The sequence below is a fragment of the Dama dama genome, chromosome 30 (assembly GCF_033118175.1).
Source record: "Dama dama isolate Ldn47 chromosome 30, ASM3311817v1, whole genome shotgun sequence".
In the NCBI taxonomy this organism is placed as follows: Eukaryota; Metazoa; Chordata; class Mammalia; order Artiodactyla; family Cervidae; genus Dama; species Dama dama.
In genome coordinates this window covers 90,001,136-90,009,839 of record NC_083710.1, presented here as the reverse complement: position 1 = coordinate 90,009,839, position 8,704 = coordinate 90,001,136, and the positions used below count along the sequence as shown (strand labels likewise).

Genomic DNA, 8,704 nt, shown 5'->3' with positions numbered 1-8,704 from the left:
GGCGCGCTCGACCCTTCAGCGTGCCCTCGTGGGTCTCGGTCGTCGGACGCGACGTTTTCTCACCCCTCCCCAACTCCCTGAATCCCGGTCATTCAGGAGGTGGGTGGGGACCGGCTCGAGCCGTCCTGGGTGCCCTGTGTAGGACGGTCTGGGCCCTGGTCGGGGCCCGCTCGTCTTGTTGGAGGCGCCCCGCTGACGGTTCTTTCTTTTTTCTTGATGCACATCGAAGTCAAATCCCCGTCCGGAGACTCGGACGGACCGGTACGCCTACCCGTGTGGGCGAAGCGGGGAGGGAGTCTCCGGCCAGCTCCCTCTCCCTTGGCGTCCGCGCCCCCACTTTTGCCACCACGCGGCCCCCTTCCCCCCCCCAAGTCGACCAGATGGCCCCCGAGAGCTCCAGGCCTGGTGTTCATGGGGTAGTGCTGGGGACAGGTGGCCGGGTCAAGGTTCCGGGGTCCCTCCCTGCGAGTCGTAGATGGGCCCGCTGTCGTCTGCTGTCATTTTGTCGCCCAAAATAGGTCTTTTTTGCCACCAGGTAAGTGGTGACACGGTCTCCTTTGGTGTCTGCCACCGAGGACTTTGGGTCTCTGGATGCACGCGGGGCTCTGGGCCTGTGGGCCGCCAGCTGGCGCCTGGTTCGGCCTTTGCTGTTGGAAGCCGCCCGCCTGGGCCTGTGTGCCAGCTCCTGTGTGGTGTCGTCTGGCCGACCCAGCTCGTGGTGCTGCCTCTGGGCGACCCGAGAGCGGTGGGGCGAGGCGGTGTGGATCTTTGGCCCTGTGCTCCCCGCTGCGGGCACCCGGTGGTGGCTAGAACGACCCCCGCTCTGTAGGCTCCGTGCCACGTGTCAGGTGTTCTCCTCCTGGGGTCGTGGGCCGCCCTCGCCTGAGGTGTGTGAGGTTGTGGGCAGAGGAGAGGATGTTGCGGTGAGGCTTAAAGCAGGCTCCTCTGCTGACTGTCCTCGCCTGTGCCTTCCCCCCCACCCTCCACTTTGGCTCAACTGATTGATGTGGTGTGGTCGTGCTCTCCCGGGCCGGGCCTAAGCCGTGCCGGATGAGGGACGGGCGTTCCCAGTGAACGTGTCCGCTCTTCTCGGTCTGTCCGCGGGGCCCCTCACCTGTCTTTCCCCTTGGCCTATTGGGTAAGGTGAGGAAGGCAGGGGTTGGGGTGTGGCCTCCGGCCCTGACCTTCGTTCTCCCGTCCCCAGCCTTGGGGTGCCTAGTGGGGGACGTTGGGCTTTGGACACAGCAGGTGCGCTTGCTTCGCCTTCCTGGCGTGTGCCCCGCGAGCGGCCCTCCCTGTGGTGGGGAGGGCTGTGCCGCTGCCATGCCACGCGCCCCCGCATGGGTGTGTGAGCATGCCTCGTCAGATGCTCGGTGGTGCCCCTGGAGTGCTCCAGGTCGTCCCTCAGGTGCATGAGGCCGAGTGGTGGTGGTGTTTTCCCTCAATCCTGTGTCCTCCTCGTGTCCCCGCCACGGTGGTGTGCGTGTGTCCCATGGGGGTGTTGAGAACGTAAGAGAAGCGTTGTGTGCTCCCCTTGTTGTGGTGGCTGATGGATGAGGCCTTGCAGGGGGTCCCTGACCGTGCACACGCTCCTGTGTGGTGGCCCGCTTACCTATGCTGCAGACTCCTCCCACCCAGTTGAGTGGCGGCTCCTGGTGTGCCTCCGTGGGCCTGAAGGAGAGACCATCGGGTGAGGGACGGTGCGCCCTCGGTGAGAAAGCCTTCTATAGTGATCCGAGAAGGGAGCCTTGGGGTACTGGACCCCCCAGCCGCTGCCCCTCCCAAGTGTGTAGTGGCCACTGTGGCGACTGCCAGAGCACGTGGGCAGAAAACCCCCCTCCCCTCTGTGGGGAAAGAGGGGGGTGATGGGTGCGCCGGCCCTGCGGTGGGGCCGTGTGCTGCTTGTTGCCTACTGCGGCCCGCGCCTCCCCCCTCTGAGTTGGGTGAGGGTCCTGCCAGGCCCCACCAGGTGTCCGGCGAGTGCTCGGGTAGCTATCGTAGATCGCATTTTGGTTTCGCAGGCGCTCCGCCTCGCTGTCAGTCAATTGGTGGACTCGCTTGCAGGCCTGCAGTTCCTTTTGCTGGCGATGCAGCTACTGACGGCGCTCCGACAGCGGCGTCTCGTCGCCCTCTCTCGCCGTGGCCCCCTGGCGCCCGGCGCGCGGCCCCTTCTTAGGCGCCGTAGGTCGTGGCTATGGGCCCTGACCCCCCCCAGCCCGAAACTTCTGGCTTTTGAATGCCTCTATGAGTCACGAAGCTGCGGGAGGCAGAATCAGGAGTTTTGGGGTCAATCAGGGGTCAGCGTATTGTCCCCAACCTTTACGTCCGGCGCGCGGCCCCTTCTTAGGTGCCATAGGTCGTGGCTACGGGCCCTGACCCCCTCCTGCGCGCAGCAGGCCCCGTGGGTGAGCCGAGGGGGGTTGGGGTGCGACTGCCCAGTCGGCCCCGGCTCCCCCAGCCCCGCAGCCGTGGAGAGGAGGAGCCTGTCGTGCCCGCCCTTGCCCCCGAGCCGTGGCTGTGTGGTGGGCCCGGTCTGGGTCGCCCTCGCTCGAGAGTGTGTCCCCAGGATGCTGAGCCTCGGGGTCAGACTTGGAAGACAGATCTGTTGAGGATGGATGGAGGAAGGTGGGTGGGACGGCACGCTGGCCCTGGCGGCAGGGCTGGGGTGTGGGGCCCGCTCCAGGGATGGCCAGGAACGCCCGGCGTCCCAGGCGTTGTGGGACTGCCCTCGTGTGTGGGTGGCGGTGGGATCCCGCGCTGGATTTCCTGGGGGCCCGGCTGTGTCCTGGTGTTTTCTGGTCCCCGGTCGGCGCCCTCGCCCGCGTCCTGTGACCCCTGCTGTGCGTGTGCTTGGCGGCCCCTCCCCACCGCTGCCGGCCTTTCCTCCTCGTTCCGTGAGTGCGGCCGCCTGTGTCCCCTTCCACCCCCGTTCCCCACGGTCTGGGACCGAGCCGGCCTCGCCTCACGTGGGTGTCGTCTCCCGGCGTCCGTCGGCCGGTGGCGTCCCCGGGTGGAGCAGTGCCCTCGGAGCCCTGAGAGAGGGGGGCTGGGCGTGGAGAGCCTTGGCGCGCACAGCAGGGTTGCGCATGTGAGGGCTGTGGGGGCCCCCGGTATGCGGCGGGAGAGCGTTCTCCCGGGCCGTCTGCGGCTCCGGGTGTGTAGGGTTGGCGGTGGGCGTGAGGCCCCGTGAAGGGTGCGCCCTCTCCCCCCCGCGGGGGGTGTGTGTGCAGGGTGGCCGGAGAGACCAGTCTGTCGTTCTGGGTGTGCCTCGGGACAGCCCCTGTGCTGGGAGGCCTCTGGCGGTGAGATCCCGCGGTGCGCCTTGGTGGCTGACTCGCTTCCCCCGGGTCGTTTTGAGCCATCCCCCTCGCGGTGGCGCGCGGCCACCCCCGCCTCCACCGCCGGTTCTGTGGTGTTTGAGTCAGGTGGCCGCACCCTGTCGGTGCCCCTCTCCGTCCGTCCGTCCATCCGCCTCGGTCTGCTCCCCACCTGCTGCTCCCCGTGGCCGCGCCCTGCTGTGTCTCGCTTCCCCGGGCCTGCTGTGGATCTGCGACAGGTCCACGCGGCTGTCCTGTTCACGACGGCGGGCGGAGTTGGCGCAGCGCTGCGCGCGCGTGCTCGGGTAGCTATCGTAGATCGCATTTTGGTTTCGCAGGCGCTCCGCCTCGCTGTCAGTCAATTGGTGGACTCGCTTGCAGGCCTGCAGTTCCTTATGCTGGCGATGCAGCTACTGACGGCGCTCCGACAGCGGCGTCTCGTCGCCCTCTCTTGCCGTGGCCCCCTGGCGCCCGGCGCGCGGCCCCTTCTTAGGTGCCATAGGTTGTGGCTACGGGCCCTGACCCCCCCCCACCCCGAAACTTCCGGCTTTTGAATGCTTCTATGAGTCACGAAGCTGCGGGAGGCAGAATCAGGAGTTCGGGGTCAATCAGCGGTCAGCGTGTTGTCCCCAACCTTTACCAGTGGGGTCTTACCCGGACCCTGGCCGCGTCATTCTGTTTTCTGAAACTTCAGTGTTGTCGGTTAGCCGGAACGGTCTCCATGGAAACAAGTGAAGAACATGTAATTTTAAGTGACTGTAAGGAAGTTCACGCTGCCCCAGCACCCACCTGGCTGGCTCCCTGCAGGTTCCACTGCCCAGCCCGTGAGTGGACGCTGCGGGGTGCCCTGCGGCTCCCGGTGCAGGAAGGAGCCCAGCTCTCACCCGCCGAATATCTAATGCCACCCCGTCACTCGGGCCGAGGTGTCCTCTGCGCAGCGCTCTCCAGACCTGGGAAGAGAACAAGTTTCTAGCCCTTTAAGCCTCCAAGTTGATGGAAATACATACAATAAGCCAAACTTCCTTAAGTCCCAGAGTTTCTGGACCTCAGTTTATTAAAGATCTAAAAATGAGAAAAAACTGGAAAAATTGGGAAAAAACCAAAAGGGAGGAGAAAGTAAACCTTGAACGAAAAAAATGATTAAGACACAAATTAAAAAGGCAAAAGAAAGGGAAAAAAAACCAACGAAATGGCAAAAACAGTTTGGGGCTTTTTTCCTAGGCGTTGCTTTTTCTTAAAAAAAAAAAAAGCGTTTCCGCTTCTCTGTGAAACGTGCAGACACGGAATACTCACTCATCGTGAAAATGATGAGACCTAGCGACAGCCTCAGACATGTGAGGCAGGCGGCCTTCCTGACGAGATCAGAAGATTCAAACAGAGGTAAGTCAGGACCCACGTCGCCGACACACGCATTGTTTGCCCTCAAGAACGGGAGAGGAAGTCACCCTGGGGGTGGGCCATGGTGCTTTTCCTGCCTGTTTCACCTGCCTCTATTTATATAGGTTGACAAACTTAATTTGGAGATGAAAAGTGAAGAGCTGGAGACCTCAGGGGTCTCCAGGACCCGCTGTGTGAGGGTCCTGTGTGTCTGGCCAGGATTCCGAGTGCCTGGAGGGAAGCCCTAGGGCCGGGTCCCTGAAGATGCGAGCATCTCTGGGTCAGCGTGCTCTCAGCACCCCAGCCCGCCCCCAGCCCAGCCCCAGCAGGCAGGGAACCGGCAATGAAGGCTCGGCTCCCAGAAGCTCACAGTCCACAGGCCAGGTAGGGGGAATCGGGCTGTGGGGCCTGGTGTGGGGGGGGGATGTGGGGAGGACAGGTCATGTGCGTGGTCACCCTCCTGGGGGCTGCTCTGCCTGCAGGGCTGCTTGGGCAGTGGGTGCCCCTGATCCTTTGAGCACTTGGAGAGCCCACAGGGCCTGCACAGGCTGCTGCCCCCCCCTCCCCGAAACCCGGCCAGTTCAGCGCAGCTGGCTCACCCAGGCAGCCACGTTGTTGGCTGGGGTGGGAGCAGCCCCTCAGGGCCTACGGTCCTGGTGGCTCCTACGGCCATACCCTCTCTCAGGCTGAAACCACCCTCTCTTCTTGCCAGTGACCCTAGTGTTAGAGCTTCTGGCCCAGCCTCTCCTGGACCACAGAGGAGGCCGGTTCCCCCAGTGGCTGAGAGGTGACGGTGCTGGGGCTGTACTTTGAACATCACAGTCACGTTACCGCGTCTGGGCCGGTGAGCGCCATGGAGGTGACAGGTGGACGGGGAGGTGGGGTGGCGTGGGTGAGGGCAGGTTCTGAGCGCCAAGGTGATGATGTCCTGGGTGAGGTGGAGGGTGGTGACCGGGGTGACTGAGCCACGCAGGGTCTTGGATGCCATTCAGGGGAGTGACGGGGGTAACCCGGACCCGTTCTGCGTTGGCCAGGCCTGACTCTGACCGTCAGTCAGTGCAGTGGCTCAGTCGTATGCGACTCTCTGCAACCCCATGGCCCGCAGCACGCCAGGCCTCCTTGTCTATCACCAACTCCTGGAGCTTGCTCAAACTCCTCTCCACTGAGTTGGTGATGCCATCCAACCATCTCCTTCTCCTGCCCTCAATCTTTCCCAGCATCAGAGTCTCTTCAAGTGAGTCAGCTCCTCACGTCAGGTGGACAAAAGATTGGAGTTTCAGCTTCCGCATCAGTCCTTCCAATGCATATGCAGGACTGATTTCCTTTAGGGTTGACTGGTTGGATCTCGTTGCAGTCCAAGGGGCTCTCAAGAGCCTTCTCCAACACCACAGTTCCAAAGTATCAATGGTTCAGCGCTCAGCTTTCTTTCTTTTCTGACCACCAGGCAGGACTCAATACACGTCTAGATCGACGGTCCAGGAAGGAACCCGCACGGAGGTTAGGAGCCTCCCCTGCCCAGCTTCCCAGGGCACCAAGAGCGTGAATGGTCACAAGGCACTGATGAGACCTCTGCGTGCCCTGCAAATGGGCCTGGGCCGAGCACGCCAGAAGTTATTAGTGGCGCGGGGGAGCCTTCTCCTGGGAAGGAGGTGATGTGTAGAGATTGAAGGTTTGTCTGTCTTCAGGTCTCAGACACAGCAGGATGAGAAGGCAACTGCTTCCTGAGCGCGAAAAACGCCAACACCTTGAGTCAACCTGAACACATCTGCGGTCATCCCAGAACGCCAGCTGATGGAAACTCACTCCCCTCGGGACTCGGGCCCCCACCTACGGGCCAGAAGCTTGCATCCCGGCTGCCGAGTGGCTGCCTCCTTCCTTTCTTCTGCTGCTGTTTCTCACCCCGAGTGGAGTGTGCAGAGTGCTGGGGACCCCAGACCCTGTGGTCATCTGCCGCTTTCCCATCCCCTCCTGCCCACCCCCCAGCGGCCAGGAGCCTGGATTTGGGGCCATCCCTGAGCGCCCATGTGGGTTGAGGCACGTGCACAGTCCACGGTGCACCAGGGGCCGCCAAGGTCAGCGGGCTGTGGTTTCTGAGTCGACAGGGGTGGCGGCAGCAGTGGACCCAGCCCAGTGGCCCCAGTGTGCACAGGCCGGGAAGTGTCTTCCAGCCGGTCTTCTTCCTCCCACTCCTGGGAATGCATGTACCCTGAGTCGGGAGAGAGGCGGGCCTGGGCACCCTCACCAATGGCAGTGTCCACCTAGGAGGTCTTTAGCAAGTGAGGAGACAGGCCACGGAGGAGCAGTGTCCTGCTCTTGGGCTGAAAGGGCTCCCGGGAGAGAGCAGTGTGGTCGTTAGCATGTGTTTGACACTTGCTGTGTGCCCGGCTCCCAGGGGTGAGCCCAGTCACGAGTCCTTTCCTTCCACACCTCCCTGGCCATGTGGTGTGGGGGTGCCCAGTCCTCCCACCAGTAACGGGGCCAAGATGCAGGCCTTCCTACCCCACAGAGCCTGGCTCCCTCAGTGCCCCAAAACATCAGCCACACTGTGGTCATCATTGAGATGAGCAAGGCCCAGAGGGGCAGAGGCACCCCCTGCAGCGTGGACCACAGAACGCAGGGGCCCTGGGTCCCAGTCCCCCTGGCAGGTGTCCCTGCCCCAGGCGCCCACCCCCGCAGGGCCCGCTGCTTTGTGAGCAGCACTGTCCCCCTGCTGGCTGATGCTTTGGGTATGTCTTCCTCGATGCCTGATCTGGGTGGATCCTCCCAGCTCCCTGAGCCCCCAGCGGGTGGGTGGGAGGATTTGGGAGATGAAATCTGCAAGATGCCAGCTCCATGAGGCCTTCCCAGATGGATGGATGGATGGACAGGGGGTGGGGAGCGGCGAGGGAGGCTTTGGATTCCTGCCCAGTGCCCACTGTGCACGCAGCACAGGCCTGGCTGTAGTAGGCGCTCAATAAATAAATGTTTGTGGAGCTAAACTGAAGGTGCAAGTTGACTTTCTTTCTGCCCTGCGCAGCCCAGAGGCCCCTGATGAATAGCGGCCGTCGCGCCTCCTACTTTATGAAGTGGTCGCACTGCTGTGTTCGGTGCTGGCGGGTCTTTGATTCTGGGGAGAGTGTAATGGCGTGGCCCTGCCCGTGGAGCCCGGCCGGTGGAGGTGGGGGGTTGTCCACAATGAGGCAGGGGCGAGCCTCTGGGGGATCCAGTCTGTGTGGCCGGGAAGAGCCGCCCCCTTCCCAGGGGTCTCTGTCATACTGGGGACAGGCAGGAACAGAAGAGGCTCCTGGCCCTGCCTCTGAGCCACCCCCAACCTGGGCGTGGAGGGAGGGGGAAGACCCACAGCATCGGAAATAGCAAATTCAGGTGGGGCGCCGTGCTCCACAGAGGAGGGCCCAGGCTGTGACAGGCAGCCGGGTTCCAGGAGGCAGGTGCCGGCCCCTCCGGTCCCACCGTCATAGCAGCAGCCCCTGCTCTGGGCCGGCCTCTGTGGGTCCCAGGGAGCCCATGAGTACGCCCGCCCTCGGACCGAGCACTCCAGAGCAGGGCCTGGGCCTCCCTGGCCTCCGCGCCCAGCTGTGTGGACACCATGTGGGGGGCCCAGTCCCGGCTCCGCCAGCCAGGAGACTCTCCTTCCCCAGCAGGGACCCAGCCCTGGGCACACTGTGGTCTTTCCAGAGGCTCCCTGGATGCCTGATGCTTCCAGCTTGGCCACCCCTGCAGGAGGAGACGTCCTGCGGGGATGGTGGGGGGGCGGGCCCTCCAGAGCTCCCTTCCCCAAGTCTTACTGGTTTTTCCCCAGCTGCCTCTCCCCTCAGAGACTTATGCAAATCCCCACTGCCGGATTGTTCTTGAATGTCAAGTGCAGGCGGGGGATGCATGTCAGCTTTGGTCCCAGCCTCAGTCAGTAGCGACACTTTGCTTAAGGAGTTTGTGATGATTTCTTCCCAAGCCAAAGGGATCAGGTCTTTAAGTCCATCGCTCAACAAATACTCCCTGTCTCTACCTCCCCT

General features: G+C 63.2%; 1 long non-coding RNA gene across 1 annotated transcript; it reads left to right on the top strand.

Annotated features, from left to right (window-relative positions):
* The first annotated feature begins 988 nt into the window (after positions 1-988).
* Positions 989-7,672, top strand: LOC133049159 (uncharacterized). Its single transcript, XR_009691230.1, has 5 exons — positions 989-4,697; positions 4,820-5,078; positions 5,407-5,538; positions 6,139-6,191; positions 6,380-7,672. It is a non-coding gene; the product is annotated as an uncharacterized LOC133049159 (long non-coding RNA).
* Positions 7,673-8,704: the final 1,032 nt, after the last annotated feature.